General features: G+C 34.7%; 1 pseudogene; it reads left to right on the top strand.

Annotated features, from left to right (window-relative positions):
• The first annotated feature begins 7,757 nt into the window (after nucleotides 1-7,757).
• On the top strand, nucleotides 7,758-16,830 carry LOC140433647 (zinc finger MYM-type protein 1-like; annotated as a pseudogene).
• Nucleotides 16,831-17,063: the final 233 nt, after the last annotated feature.

Raw genomic sequence — 17,063 nt, 5'->3', positions numbered from 1 at the left:
TCAAGAGATCTAATTTTAGTCATGAACACCAATTGATTAGCATAGAGAAATGAGGGAAGGATCGAAAACCATCCATTAAAGATCTAGAGTCGACTATTTTATTTCCACATGACAGACCCATATCCTCTGAAAAAATAAAAGATTTTTCTTTCTTTTATTTTCTTAAGTCTTCTTTCTTTGTCTTCTTTGACGTTATTATAATAGTCTTATAGTCTTTTTTCTCCCGATAACTTATTTCATCATGACCAGTAAATTACTTTGTTTACCCGTTATCAAAGTGTTTTGTTGTTTTCAAATAAATGGTTTGTATAACGCTCACCCTTCCTGTCGGAATTTTAATACCTTATTGATTTTATTGTAGGGATCTAAGTGGCAGTTGATCAAATTATTCACCCTCTAAGAACAAAGAGGTTTTCTCCGGTTCCTGTTTGATAATAGCCTAAAAAATTATTACACAAAATATTCTATCCAAAATATACGTAGGACATTCATGCCTAACTGTCCATCTTGCGACTGTGACTATTGATTTCTAGAAACAACTCCAACCAACCACCTCATCATAAATCTAAAATTAAGTTAATTCTGACTGGGAGTATATATTTTTATTATATCTATATTCCCACCCTCTCACTTTCTCAAATTCGGTGTGTATATTTTTATATATTAATTAGCAACTTTTCCTTTCGGTTATAGTAAGCACCACCTCGAACACAGAACAAATAATCGATATACAGTGACAGACAGATAAGACAAATAATAGAAAAATCTATTAATATCCCATTATACATTTGTTTTATAGATGACCGCAAAGCATTCGACAGGGTCAAATGGCAACACTTATGATAGATAACAAACAAAGTAGGCGTACCACAACACGTAATTTCGTTTATAACTAAAATATACTATTAGGAACACACTACTGGAACAGTTAAAGTGCTTGACACATTCTCAAATGAATTCCATCCAGAATAAGGTGTCAGACAAGGATATATACTGTCTCCACAATTATTTAATATACATTGGGAACATATTATGAGAAGAACGCTTGCAGGATGGAAAAAGAGCATCTCAATAAATGACCAAAAAATAACAACCTACGTTTTGCAGACGACAAAACCCAATTCTTGCAAATAGTCAAGAATTAACTTTTCTTGATTTCATACGACTTTTTTAAAAACGAAAGTCAAATATTTGGTCTGGAGTTAAATATATCAAAGACAAAGATCATGATAGTGAATAGACTACATAACAAACATCCACACATAACCACGATGGATCGGTTTGAGGTAGGTTGACGTAGAAAAGATGGCCAAAATATGGAACGACTCTCAAATTTTACGAACTCTAAAAATGAGGTTGATCAACTGCTTAATATTCCCAATGGATGTGAATCTTGGACCCTACAACAAGAGGGAAGAAAAAAAGATAGATTCCACTGTTCTGTTGAAGAAGAATGTTACGAATTCGGTAGACTGATAAACAGACAAATAATTCAACTTTAAATGAACTAAAGGTCGATGGCTCTCCAGAAAACTCCATCTCCAACAATTAAAATACTTTGGATGTTATGAGAGCAGACACAGAAAACATGGAAAGAGTTATTTTTCAAGGAAAGGTAGAAAGTCGAAGATCACGAGGAAGATCCTCAACAAGATGGATCGACCAAATTACAGGGATGTGCAAAAGACCTATGCATGAGTTAAAAGAAATGAGCAGAGACAGAGATCTTTAGAAACAAACAATACACATCACGATAACCATTACATTCCCTCCGAGGGGCCAGGACTAAAGAGAGAGATAGCATGTTGTAAATCGATATACATGTTGTAAATTTATATGGTAATTTATCAAATATAGCTCCACATATTTATGTATTTGATTTAAATTTAATCTTTTTGGTCTGAAACCAAATTGGTATTCATATATTACTTTCTCTAATACGGTCCCAGTCGACGGTGTAATATTTATATTTCTATCGTTTTCGCAGAGTCTTTTGTTTCCCATCTTGTACATAGGATTCCTAATTTTCAGTCCTCTGGAATGACTTGTAGGTTTCATATGTGGTAGATTAAGATATGGATACGCTTGCATAATACACATGCACCTTCTGTATTATTACTGCAGTTATTCCATCTGTCAGGCGCTTTGTTATTCTTTAGTCGACCGATTTCATAACGACAACCTAAAAAGTACATTTTAACTAATGTTACAATGTTTTATGTAACTAATATTACAATGTGTTACTAATGTTGTACGTGCATGTAAAGTGTACTTTAGTGTTACAATCGGTTTCATAGTACCTACAGCTCTTTTCATTAGTCAAAGTGAACTTTAATGTTTAAATTGGTAGGTTGGTAATCGTGTTTGTGTCAATTTTGCCAGGTTTTTGTCGAAACAATCTTAGTTAGTTGTTAATTGTTTGTAAATTGCTTGTAATATTAGTTAGTTGTTAATTATGTCTGCAGCGAAGAGAAGTCGTTCTGTGAATTTCACTAAAGAGGAGGAACTTCTAGTCATTGAGGAAGTCTTTAAGTACAAATATATTATAGAATGTAAAACCACAACAAACTAAATTGGAATGAGAAGGTTAGTTTTTAAGTTTTTATTATATATGTTATATATATAATATATATATTTATTTTCTGTAGCGACTTTATGCAGTACTGCTGTTGCTACTACTACATTCATAGTCACATCAAAATTCAATCTCATTCCGTTTCTTAAAATTGGAAACCGTCGTTTCTCCATATCCCATATTGCCTTTCCACGACATTCCTAGTTCTAATGAGAGATTCATTATAAAGATTATCTGCTTCTATTCTAGCATCGTGTAGCTGGTTCATTAAAATATGATTTCAAACCATAACCACTGTCACCCACTAGTAGAAATCTACCAAAGTCTCCAGCTTCAAATCTTTGCTTTATGCCACCATTGTTAAATATTGTTAAATCGTGTACAGTTCTTGGCCATTTTGCAACAATATTTCTGATTTTTAAAGTAGAATCACTGATTGTTTGGACATTTAATACAAACATTTTCTTTTCTTGAGCGATATATTTCTGCATCTGCACCTCCGGGAGAATCAATTCGTAAATAAGTGCAATCAATTGCACCTATGCATCTTGGAAATCGTGCAATGGCATAAAACTCTTCTGCAGCTTGGACCATTTCATCATTTATTTGATACACTTTAATGTACTGTCGGCTTAATGATGCCATTGCTGCAGAAACTCTTTTGATAATTCTGGAAGCTGTTGCCCTTGACCCATGCGGTCAGCTACTAATATTAGCAGGCTTCCAGAAGCAAAAAATTTTAATGTCAATAACAATTGTCGGAGTGGTGTAACAGCTCCTTCCCTAAAAATATGTGCTCATCAATATTTTTCTCTATACACATTTTAACATTAATGTTTGTTGGTTGGACTTTCTAATGATTTTAGTATCCACCAATGTTAATGTGATGACATTTTATTATATCTTAATGGTATTACTTACCTATTTTTTGAAAGTTTTATTAAACGGTCGATCTGTTCCAGTAAGAACATAACTGTATCTTTTGTCAATCGAAACCTTTCATAGAAACATACATCATTGTATGGGTTTAAATAATTTTTTTTTTCCTGTAAAATTTTGGGCGGCGTACATGTATAAATACATCTTCAGAAAAATCTAAACTTGTAGAAGTATTCACTTTATATTTGGAAAAACACATAAAATTGTAAAAACTTAAAACAAGACCATTATCAGAATTTTGAGGTTAAACTGTTTATTGGTTTAGTTAAAGTGGACTTTGCCGAGTTAATCGACAGATTTCTACCATTTAACTTAAAGTGAACTTTAAAGTAAGCTTATAGTATTATGAATCTGAAATGTACACTTTAGAGTGAACTTTAATCTAAAGTTCAGTTATTTTTTGTATACAACATTTTTTTCTTTTTTCTTTTCCTTAGTCTTGTTTCTTCATATCTCCTCCTATTTAATCGGGAGTTACTTTTCAACATTTCTATCTAGCTGTATTTTTGGTATTTATTACATATTGGCATTCTTGGTCAAAACATTCTTCGTTTCCTTTTCTTTTGTGTTCTCCTAGTGTTTTCTTTGCTGAATTCGTGATTCCGTAATTGTTGTTTGAATTACATTCCATTTATCTTCGATGCTATTTTGCTCTTTTAAAATTAATATCAGTTTTATTTTCTGCTGGTACTCATTCTTCTTTTTTTTTATTTCTGAAAATATGTGTGTATGTGGCTATAAATTGTGTAAGTCTGATATATGATATTGTTACGATAAATATGACCCATGCCTAAACTGTAAACATGTTTTCTAATGAAAACCCTTCAGCGAATTCGGGAATGGTTTTATTGGATGAACAGTTCCGACGACGTAAAAGACTGGTGTAAGAAATGTACTATTTGTGCTACGAGTAACGGGCCTTACCGAAAAAGGAGAGCTCCTATGAGACAATATAATGTTGGAAGCCCGTTTGAAAGAATAGCTTTGGACATTGCTGGGCTATTTCCAGAAAGTGAAAATGGAGGCAAGTACATGTTGGTAGTAATGGATTACTTCACTAAGTCGGTCGAGATTTACGCACTTCCAGACCAGAAGGCCGCCACCATTGCAGATAACTTGATCAAAGAATATATCAGCAGATTTGGAGTGCCTTTGGAGATCCATAGTGACCAAGGAAGGAACTTCGAAAGCGATCTATTCCAAGGAATATGTGATAGACTAGGCATGAAGAAAACAAGAACTACAGCATATCATCCGCAATCGGATGGTATGGTAGAACGGATAAATAGGACAGTTGGCAAGTATTTGACAAAGATGGTGTCCGATCATCAGCGAGACTGGAACAATATCTTCCGTTCTTCACAATGGCCTACAGATCTGCTGATAACGAATCAACAGGCTAGACACCAGCCAGAGTCCTATTCGGACGCGAGATGTAACTACCTTGTGATCTAGAGTTTGGGTGTCGATCTGGAGAAGATGTAGCAGGTGAAGATTATGTGATCGAATTACGAAGAAGAAAGGATGATGTACACGAGTTGGTCCGTTCCCATCTTCAGATCGCTAGCGACCGAATGAAGAAACGGTACGATACGCAAGCCGATAAGGGGTGCTTTAAGTAGAACGACAAAGGCTGGCTCCATACTCACAAGATGCGAAAGTTGTTCTCCCAAGTTGCAGCAGTTTTGGGAAGGTCCATACCACATTATGGAGAAGATCAACGATGTCATCTACTGAATAAGCAAGATTCCGAGGGGAAAGCCGATGATATTACACTACAACCAGCTGGCGTCTTTCGAAGGTGACCACGACGTAGATGAAGAAGTGGAAGTAAACCAAGTCCAAGATGTGTCTGACCTCACGTTTGAGGAATTCATGGGGGCCTATGGGGGTACCAGTAAAGCAAGACATGGTGTTACCACTGAAGAAAAGCAAGACCTACTCGCGCTTCCTGATGACTACTCACTGGCCCTTACCATCCCGGCCAGTATTAAAGACGCACCAGGGTTGGCATCCGTCTTTCGAAGAAAGTTCGGTCGAGTTGCAGAACTTCAATGCCAAGTGCCAGCTGCCGGGAAAGCCTTGAAACTCCAAGATGCATCACGTTACATTTTCTACCTACTAACAAAAGACACTGCCCGTGACCAACCTACCTACCGAGATGTATGGGAAGCCTTACTTTAATTGAGAGAGCACGTACTAGAGTCCGACGTGCAAAAGTTAGCCATGCCAAAGTTAGAGTGCCGCCAATTAGATTGGAGGGTTATCCGAAGTATGGTGGAGGAAATCTTTAAAAACACCGAAGTCCAGGTGTTAGTCTGTTGCAATCCGCATAGTTACTGGTGCGGAGAGAAAACCGTCCCCTGTCATTTTTATACAACTGGAAGTTGTAAAAGAGGGTTCAGTTGCCGATACCAGCATACCGTTCCAGTTCCAGTCCCGACAAGGTTCCAGGAGGAACCATCCTTTAAGAGAGGGGCAATGTTACGATAAATATGACTCATGCCTAAACTGTAAACATGTTTTTCTAATAAGTATTTTTCTAGTATTTTCCCCTACGATAAAACCGGTCTTCTTTCCATGCTGTTCGAGAGAACTCAAGGGTAGCCGGCCGAATTCTACGGAACTCTGGAATAACGGCTATTTAATATATATGTATAGAGGATCTTTTTATTGGAAACAGTGAGTCTGAATAGTTGTATCGAGTTTGAATTGTAACGCGGAAATATAGTATATAAATTGGAATCGTGTAAATAAAGTCTCTAATAAACTAAGTGTTAGAACATTTTTATAATAAATAAAGTTAATAAATTAGATTAATAAACGCAGTTAAATATTTTAGATTAAAACGTCCATGTATTTCTAAGTTTTTTTTAATCTTGATGTTTGCACGAAGTTCTCTTATACATTAGTGATTCATCTATATTAGTATATTTGTCAGTAATATGGATGTGTTTGGTGAAAAGAATATTACGTATACTTAGGAATCTCAGAAAAGCGGAAAAGGAGAATGTGATAGTAATCTTATGAAATTTTAAAAACTTTTCAAAGCATTTTAATCTATGACGTTCTATTAAATTTAAAATCAAATAGTCGTAGGTATAAAGCTAAATACTGACTGATATCTTATATTTTCTTTAAATTATTTTGTCTTTCAGATGGCACGGAGTATATTTAGTTTCACTTTCAGTTTGTAGTACGCGTACGATAACCCTGCGTCGTCGTCGGGGTGGAATCGACCCCTCGATCGCCTCCCCTACAACCCCTGACGCGCCACTTCTCCTAGGTGCGCCAGGAGCGGAGGGAGAGGCGGCCATTACAAAACGGGCGGGAAGGTATAGTCATTCACCCCGAGTCGAGACGTCTATAATTTAAAATATCTTTGTATTAAACCAAATGAATTTGGGTTTGAATTCGGGTGCTCTTACTATTTTTTGCCGCTTTTTCGACGACTACTGCGTTTTGGTAAAAAATATATCAAATTTTAGATATGGGAGATTGTTAATATAATTAAAATCTGGATGGAGAGTTGGATTTTTCTGTGAAATCCCTTTTTTATGAGTAATTAAGAGGATTACACGACGGCACCAAATCATTCCACCAAAATAACAAACAAAACTAATCGAACCTTGTAAAGTTGTAGGAAGTCAAGCATTATATATGTATATATATCAACAAGGAAAAAGTCCTGTAGTTAGCTTTATACCATGAATCACACAAGTTTTATTTAAAATTCTTTATAAAAGGTATATAATTAAGAAGGTCTTTTTAATTATATACAGGATTTTTAAATAAAACTTTTTATATATTTGGATTTTATAAAGTAAAAACAGTTATTCATTTATTTGTACCTAATCTGTAATGTGTACACTAGAAACAATTTCTAATTAGGTTTTTGGTGTGAACATTTAGTAATACATGAATAATATTACATGAAATATTTTTAATTTACAGGGTGGAGTAATATAAAAATATAATTTGATTTATCGACATTGCGATTAGGCAAAATGGATCACAAATGCATACAAAGGCTTTTGCAACTGATGCAAAAAGTCAGTACAGGATCAACTACATCTGATGACGCTTACTCAAAGCCTGAGGCATTTAGTATTGACGATAACATTTTAGACCCTAATTATCGTGGTGATGATAATGGTGACTCCGTGGGCAGCACCTTATTAGAGGCGATATAAGTAATGCGGATGACATTGTTAGTGACCTTGATTTGGATCCAACCGAGGATATGTGGTCTGATACCACAACAGATACTTCTGATTTTGAATTTGATAGTGTTGGTAGTGGTATCCAATATGTGTTTGAAAATACACCGAGTACAGACGAATGTTTTGGAAAGTTCTGGGATGATGACGTTATGAACATGATTGTCACTTCTCTGAATGCCTCTGCTGACATTATGAAGAATACCAAAAGACCACACATACGAAATTATAGATAGAGTTCTATTAAACCAGTAACTAAACTCAAACTCAAGGTATTCCTAGCTCTGTGTATCTTACAGTCACTCAAAATGTCCTTAAAAGAGAAAGGTAATCTATGGATCCATTATATTACAGCCCTTCATATTTCTTAAATACGTTTTGAAAAATTTCTAAGGTGTTTTAGTCGCTCTTACGGACAGATTGACGAACATCATGATGGCAAACTACTAAAGCTTATACCACTTTTGACTAGATTAATATCAAACTTTAGAAGTGCCGTTGTTTTCCAGAAAGTTTGTCCTTAGACGAGTTACTACTGCTATTTTGCAGTCGGTTGAGCTTTTGGCAGTATATTAAAAGTAAAAGCGCTAGGTACGGAATAAAATTTTACTCTGTACCACCGATGGTTACGTGCTAAATTTAAAAATATATTCTGGAAAAACAACTAAAGCGACTGGTGTACCAAAAATTGATCAATTTGTTCTTTCTCTGGTGGAGTTATACTTAGATCGTGGACATCATATCTTCATGAATAACTTTTATAATAGCCTCTCCCTTTCTAAGGTTCTTATTCGTCTAGACACTCATGCAGCTGGTAGTTTACGAGAAGATCGGAAAAGAAATCCTGCGGCAATCGTAAAAGGTTAAAGAAAGTTGAACACCGTTGGAGCCAATGTGGTCAAGTATACGTTTTAAAATAGATGGATAGACGGGATCTTCTTTGCATTACCACGAAATATCATCCCAAATTGAGTACTGCTAAAAACAGGTATGGCGTTGAAAAAGTAAAACCTGAGGAAGTAGCCAATTACAACAAGTTTATATCCGGCGTTGACCGCATTGACCAGATGATTAGTTATTATTCATCTCCGAGAAAAAGTATTAAATTGTATAAGACAGTAATGTTCCATTTACGAGACATTTCTAAATGAAAAACGTAAAAGACTATTTTTGGGAATTGATAAAGATCAGCATGATGGAAGAAACTTGGTGAAGACTGGATCATTACATGGTGGTAAAAGGCAACGATCTGATCAACAAATAGCAAACAGAAACACTTATTCTGAAATGCACTTTCTCGATAAAATACCAAACCGAAGAGATCCAAATAAATCCAACCATTTGAGATGCACACATTGTACTTTAAAATCCAAATCCAAATAAAAGGAGACCAAGTACCTTTGTAAAACGTTCCCCAGCAGGCCAGCTTCCCTCTCATTTTCGTGTGACCGGAAACGCCGTCGTGTATGCAGCTTACAAAAATATACTTTTCTAGGTACAAGACCGTATTTAACATTTCACATTTTTTTGTCAAAAATTTATGTTGTATTCATAATAAATCATGTTTAACTAATTTTAATTTTATTTTCGATAAACTGACGTTCTTAAAAGATGTGCTTTTCTGGGAACACTTTGTTATGCCATACTGTCCGCGAACGTGTTAATCAGAGGTTCAAAATATCTGGACAACTAGTCAGGAGTAAGAAGTAAGCTTAATGCAATCGGATCAACCTCCCGATAGGTGCGTCCACCAAAGTAATTAGAACAGTCGCGTTCATCTCCGATATACGCGTCTTTAGCTATAATATTTTAAGCAATAATGGAAAATAACATTAATTTATAATATTTATTTAAATCTATAGAGGGCTATTCTAAAATATTGTTGCACAAAAAATCATTATAGAAGTAAAAATCTCTATATTTCTGTTGTAATAAGGTACTCAAGAAACATAAATTTATTTTCAGTAGCTTAAAAATAAAAATTTAAAATAAATACTGTCAGTATATTGGTATAATTGAGTTTTATGCGATTAGCAAGAATAAATTGCTTTAACCTTTTTTTCTCTGAAATGCTTCACAAAGCCAAGTTGTTTCAATCTCAACTTCGGCCCCAGATTCTACTGCATTTTGTTCCGACTCAGAATCCCTTCACGATACTGGAAAGCCTCAACTTTATCAATGTTACTGACGTCTATCGTCTATAAAATTTTCTTTATCACTCGAATCACTACCTATAATCATATTTCTAAGTGCTTCCGACATGTTTTGGATTATCGAATTTAAAATAAGTTTTTCTGGTAGCCCTATTGCCAAAAAGTACATTTTTTGTAATCATTGCATTAAATTTGTGAAAACAAGTTAAATTTACAATATACTAGTATTAATATGGATTGAAACAATAAAAGTAAAAAACTTACATAAAAGATCGTGCGTATGTACCATATACGATAGAGGTTATAACTACTTGAATACATTGACCTTCAGCGACCTCAGGATAAAATGGATATTTTACTAAATTAATTCAATAACTTTCACCAAAAACTAAATATCACATTAGAAGTTGAAAAAAATTGTCAAATTAATTTTCTGGACCTGACCTTACATAGAGAAAACAGCACTATAACTACTTCATGGTACACCAAAAAAACCTATAACATTCTTTCTTAATAGGTGAGTTAAAGATATTGTCTTTTTACCATGCAACGACAACATTTAACGTTGGACGAGATGAATAGAACCATGGGCCTCCTTCAAGCTGGTATGCGACAAACTCAAGTTGCTGACCAGCTGGGTGTCTCCCAAAGCGTCGTAAGTCGTTTGTGGCGTCGGTTTAGAGACACTGGGAGTCCAACCGAGCAACATCCAGGACGTGGTCGCTCTACAACCGTCGATCAAGACCGATATTTAATTTTAAATGCCAGAAGACAGCCAACAATCACAGCACCCGAGCTGGTTAATGAATTACAGCTTGCACGTAATGTAACAATTAGCAGCAGTACTGTGAGGAATCGTCTCCATGAAGCCAATCTTCGTAGTCAGCGACCACTGACATGTCCACCTCTATCTAGAGGCAATCGCGCTGCAAGATTAACCTGGTGTCAAGAGTTTCAGAATTGGACTGACAATGACTGGGCCACGTTTAGTGACGAGTCTAGATATGGATTTCATCCAGATTCTCGCCGGACAAGAGTTTGGAGACGACCCGGAAATGGAGAACGATTACGACATCTTCAAGAAGTGTTTGCATACAGAGGTGGTGAATTAATGGTAGGGGGGGGGGAATCATGATTGACGGAAGAACTGACCTTATATATATATATATATATATATATATATATATATATATATATATATATATATATATATATATATATATATATATATATATATATATGCCTCTATGCCTCAGGTCAGGAGCACACAGAATTGCTAATATTTGTATTTGAATTCTAGTACAACAAGGATAATACAAACAACAGTCAATACTACATAAGTAGTTTAAAAGAACTCAAAATATCTATTTATGTAGACAGACTCACCAACGAACAAATTCGATCAATAAAAATAGAAATACAAAATATAAAAGATGTAAAACTATATAACGTATTTAGATTACGTGACGAGAGACAGGAGATCACAAGTGCTTATGTAAGGCTTATGTATAATATTGGAGATAAACGTAATGTAGAAAAAAGGGGACTGAGTTACTTAGGATTTTAAAAAAGTGATTCAATTGGTCTTTAATAAACTTAGCTAAATAGGTTATCATGAAGCGTATAAATAATCATTTATTAGTAAACTACATTCCTTCATTTCTTTCAACTTTCTCCACATGGCTCCCTATATTATTAATATTGCAGCGAAGCTTCTATACTGGCAATGTATTATTTTTTTTCTCTACAGTAAAATGCTGAGGCGAGCGTCACGGAACTAGCGCCACAAGATGGCGTCATCGCGATTAGCGATAGAATAGCGATTCTTGACATCGATTCACTACTCTCGATTAATTCGTTTCTAGTCAGCATATATTTACTCTAAGCAGGTTTAAATTACATACTGCATGCATAATAACTAACAAAATATAGACATTAAATGAGAAGTAAAAAAATTAAAAAAATATCTATCACTTTAAGATTCAATTTGTAAAGATTGTCAAAATTTTATCTTCTTCTTTTTCTTCTTCTTCCTCTTTATAAGCAATGATGCTTGTTCATTGGCGGATTACTACCTCTATGGAAGATTGTCACTCCATATTTTGCACGGTCGTCCGATACTTCTTTCTCTTTAATTTTTTATTTTGTGTCGTTTAATTTTATACACTGTACGTTACTTTTCTTCTAATGTCTTCACTTCTCTTTCGACCTTTCAGCGTATTTCCTGTAATTCTTCTCAGTTCTCTCATCTCTGCCGTTTCTAGTAGCCTTTGCGTTGGTTCTGTGTCGGGTCTTGTTTCTGAGGCATATGTCATTATTGGTCTTACACTGGCTTTATAAATTCTTGACTTTCAAGGCCAGGTTAGCACCCTACTGATAGACTTTAAAACCGTACAGCTCATAGAAACAGGATTATGCCTCGGAACAGGAATGATTTTAAAATTTTATAAAACTCATAAATGTCTTCCGATTAATAACAACATCTGAACTGTTCATTGTCATATTACTGTCCTCTTTTCTGTAAAAATTTCAATAATTTAACACACATTTAAAAAATATATCTCTTTAATAAATATAAATAACTTTAATAATTTAAATAATATAAAATATCACTCTTTCTTTCAACAAACAATAACATATATATTACTCCTATATCATCAGTTAACATCTCTCCCCTCAAGAAACTTCCTCCTTAATTGTCAGTCAGTTACAACATTGACCGAAGATCACCCATTATCAGCAATACGGGATAGTTTGAACTATGTATCACCAATCATTATATAAAAACTCTTGTACCGGCATGTAAGTAGTATTTTGTTTATTTCCAATTTATTACAATTCAATGGATTATCTCTTACCAATTTGTGGGTTGTTACTTTGTCTGCTAAAGCAATTTTATGCATATTAATAAACACAGACATGTAATATTGGCATAATTACTATAACTTTTTTGATCTGTATCTTTATAAGACAGCATCCTAATATGGGCTTTTTATAATTTCAGCATTTAATGTACTTTGTACCGCTTGACCTGAGGATGCTTTGCAAATTTTAGAAAGCGAAACCGGTCGTTTTGGGTAGTAAAATTAAAGTGAGTAAGTCTAATTTATTTCTTTTACCTATTTAAAATCTTTTCATTTTCACGAAGTTGGCATGGGTTTTTTTCAATTCTGACTCTTATTTCCGCAGTATAATCGTTATTTTCTGTGATTATCGTTCCCAAGTAAGAATATCTTTTTACTCTCTCATTCTAATGGCCGCCTACCGTTAATATTTCGTCTGTATTGTTCTGGTGTATTGGTGAGTTATTGTTCTTTAATTTATCTATTTCTGTTCTAATCTCTGCTATTGTTGGTGTTTTTTTTCTTTTCTTTGTTGTCTGCTTGATCTAATGGTATAACAGGGTTCGAATCCCTCCTATATCCTTCAAGCCTTCCTTTAAACTATTCAGTCCATCTTTTTAGTATTTCTTGATGTTCTGTTTATTTTCTGTTTTTGTTCAGTTTCTGTAAAACTTTTTTTTCTCTGTTGGCTTGCTTAGTTCTTGTAGTTCTTGAAGTTCTTTTTTCATATTTTCTCTCTTGTTTCTTCAGTGAATTATCTTTTCTTCTTTACGTGGTTGTTTATATTCCTCCTCTGCTTGTCGGGTTCTGTGCCCCCGTTGCATCAGCAAATATGCTCTGGTTTTTTTGTTATAATCTTGAATTATGCGCCAAACCAGTCATTCGTTGTTGTTTTTTTTTGTTTACCTTCTATGTCTAGTACTTTTTCAGCTGCTTCCCATTCCTCATTTATGTTTTCGTGGTTTAGTCCGTTTTTAGTTGGATGTGTATATTTTCTTTATATTCTCTATTTTTGTTAGTATTTTTGAGTCCTCCTATATTATATCGTTCATGTTTAGAACCTCTTTCCTTTTCGATATTTGAAATTATGGCCCTCACCATTCTTTCGACCAGATAGTGGTTAGCATCTGCATTTTCTTCCCTCCTGGTGCGACGTTTATTATATTCGATTGGTGTCTTCAGTCTACAATAACATAATCGATCATATTTATTGTCTTTTAATTTCTGGTGATTTCCAGGAATTTGTACGGATATTTGTGAACATCTTTTTGAGTGAAGTATGTGTTGGCAATCGCCATGTTAAGTTATCTTGCTAGGTGTATTAACTTATTGCCATTGTCATTTAATTATTCATGGAGACTGTGCTTTTCTATTGGGTATAATTGCTGTTTTCTTCCCATTTTTGCGGTTAGGTCTTCATAAATTATTTTTATATCATTTTTTTTGCATAAATGATATGCAGACTCTAATTCATCACAAAAGTCTTTTTTATCTTCATCTTTTTTCTCTGTCCAGGCATGCGTATTAATTAGGCTATATATGAAAAAACGTCCTTTAAGTCATGAAATATACATTCTGGGACTAATAGCTCCAAAATATCTTATTATATGTTTTACGCTCTTACAGGTTTACAATCCGCCTCACTTCTTTTATGGCAATTATGTCTATTTTGTATCTATCTATTTCGTTTACGAGATTTTGGAGATCTCCTAATCTATACAAGATTCGAATATTCCATGTTGCAACGCTCAAATCGTGTTCCATTTTCTCGCACAGTTGTCATCGTTTAATTAGTCCGGCTTTTCTTCCTAGAACATACACAACTCATCGTTTTTCTATGAGGAGATTTTTTTCTTATTTTATTAACGAAATATTTATCGACAATATCCGAGGTGCTGTTAATACTGTCCTAATTACAGATATTACAGAAGAATTTGAATGTAATTAACCAAATCACGGGGTTTAATGTGTAATTAACGTGTTTTGTAAAACGAAAACCATAATAAACAGCAATAATCCCAATGTTAATTATTCTTCTTCTTCAAGTGCCATCTCCGCGGCGGAGGTCGGCAATCATCATAGCTATTCGAACTTTTGAGACGGCTGCTCTGAAAAGTTCATTTGATGTACATCCGTACCACTCTCTCAGGTTGCGCAGCCATGACATTCTACGCCTCCCTATGCTTCTCTTTCCTTGGATCTTTCCCTGCATGATCAGTTGGAGCAAGGTGTATTTCTCTCCACGTGTAATATGTCCGAGATATTCCAATTTTTTTGTTTTTATTGAATTTAAAATTTCCATTTCTTTGTTCATTCTTCTCAGAACCTCTTTGTTTGTGACGTGTTCTGTCCATGATATTTTCAGAATTCTTCTGTACACCCACAGCTCAAATGATTCCAGTTTTTTCGTTGATGTAGCATTCAAGGTCCAAGATTCCATTCCATAAAATAAGGTCGAAAAAACATAGCACCTCGCCAACCTAACTCTTAGTTCCAGTTTTAAATCCCTGGTACATAGAACTCTTCTCATTTTGTTGAAATTTGCTCTAGCCTTTATTATTGTGTCTTCATAAACATTAAAACAGAAAGACTTCAGAATTTCACGTATTTGGAATACAACTTAATGAGAATTGGGGTCATTACAGAGTAATCCGTATTAGTATTGGGGAAGCCAGAAGTATGCTTTTAAGAATAAAAACTGGTCTTTATGGAATAGAGGCGTGAAATTATGACCTTTGTGCCCTGGTACCAGGTTACCGTAAACCTACTAGGATCTCCTAGTTGATTTAGGGTACCCATATGATCTCATACTAGCTTAGAATTTACTTATACAGAATTGAGGGTCTTAAGCTCTGCTTAGATATCTGTGAAGATGGCAATTGCAAAGTGCGTTCTTTTCGGCCTTTCTTTTCCCTCCACGCAGTGATAGATTGCCATTATTTACAACTGGAAAACTGTGGCATCCTTAGATAGACTTACCAGAAAATATAAATGTATCACTTGCTTGTTTTTGTGCCATCAGTATAGCAAGTAGATTTCGTTTTCATGAGTACACCTTCTTCCAGTCTTCCCTGCCTTGAATAATAATTTTGAATTTATTGTCAAAGCTATACCTCGTAGCTGTTCACTATGCGCCTGGCTTATGTGTTGCTGACTATTTATTAATCTGTGCATCACAAAACTGGCTTCGCGCTGTCTAAAAAAAGAAAGGGTGGAAGATTTAGCAATACTTCCAACGCCGCTGCAGGAATTGTTTTTATGGTCCCCGTAAAATACAGACATGCTAGCCTTTGTGTATCACTTAGCAGCCATATTGCTCCCATTTGCTATGTTTTGTCCACCACGTCATAGACTCATAGGTTATCATTGGTCTAATAACCCTTGTGTATAACCATAGAGTCATTTCTGGGAGAATTTAAAAAATATAAATTTAAATATTTGTAGTTTAACAAATGTTTTTAGTTTCAAACACATATCCCGCTTGCCGTGGGGAAAATGTTTTTAGTTCTGAGAGTAGTAGAGTTTGTGCTGAACGAGATAAAAAGTGAGTTAACCTATCATCCTTCCATCCTTCCGAAGATGCTGGACCTAGCAATGAGGGAAATTTCAGGGAATTGTTAAGGTTTAAAATTGCATCAGGAGATGAGACTCTTAAACAACATCTATTCACAGGATCTTCCCGAGCAGCATACATTAGCACCAGTCAAAATCAACTGATAACATGTGAAAAAATATTTGAACAAATTAATCAGGTTCAAAGTGTAAATTATTACTCTGTCATATTTGAAGAAAAGACCGACCTATCCCACGTGGAACAGCTTTCTCTAAATTTGAGATACATACACAATAACGACATTCGTGAAGACTTTGTCAAGTTCATTGACGCTTATGAGAACATAAAAATAATTAGTGAAAATTGAGAAAGAGGGGAAGAACAACGCCTGACAGGAGAAGCCTTGGGAAAAATAGTATTAAACTTGTTGAAAAAACTGCACTTGGATCCGAAGAAATGTGTAGGAATTGGTACTGACAGTTGTAGCGTAATGAGCTCTGAAGCAATCGGTGTAGTAACAGAAATAAAAAAGGTCGCAACAAATTAAGGGTTCCCTCTAAAAACGTTGCAACTGACAATTTTTCATAAAGTGATGTTTCAATGTAAAATGGTTACTTATGCAGTTTAATATACAGTGGTACTATCCTTTAGTCGCTAGTTTAATTAAACTATTATAAGTTTTAGTACTGAAATTTGAGGTCAGTGTAAAAAGGTTACATATGTAAGAAATATGGCGTCTATTTCTCTAATGTGTAGTGTTTTAAAAAAGGCAAATAAAGG

Source organism: Diabrotica undecimpunctata, chromosome 2, assembly GCF_040954645.1.
Source record: "Diabrotica undecimpunctata isolate CICGRU chromosome 2, icDiaUnde3, whole genome shotgun sequence".
NCBI classification, from domain to species: Eukaryota; Metazoa; Arthropoda; class Insecta; order Coleoptera; family Chrysomelidae; genus Diabrotica; species Diabrotica undecimpunctata.
Note: the sequence above shows the minus strand (reverse complement) of the source record. Positions and strands in the feature narration are given on the sequence as shown.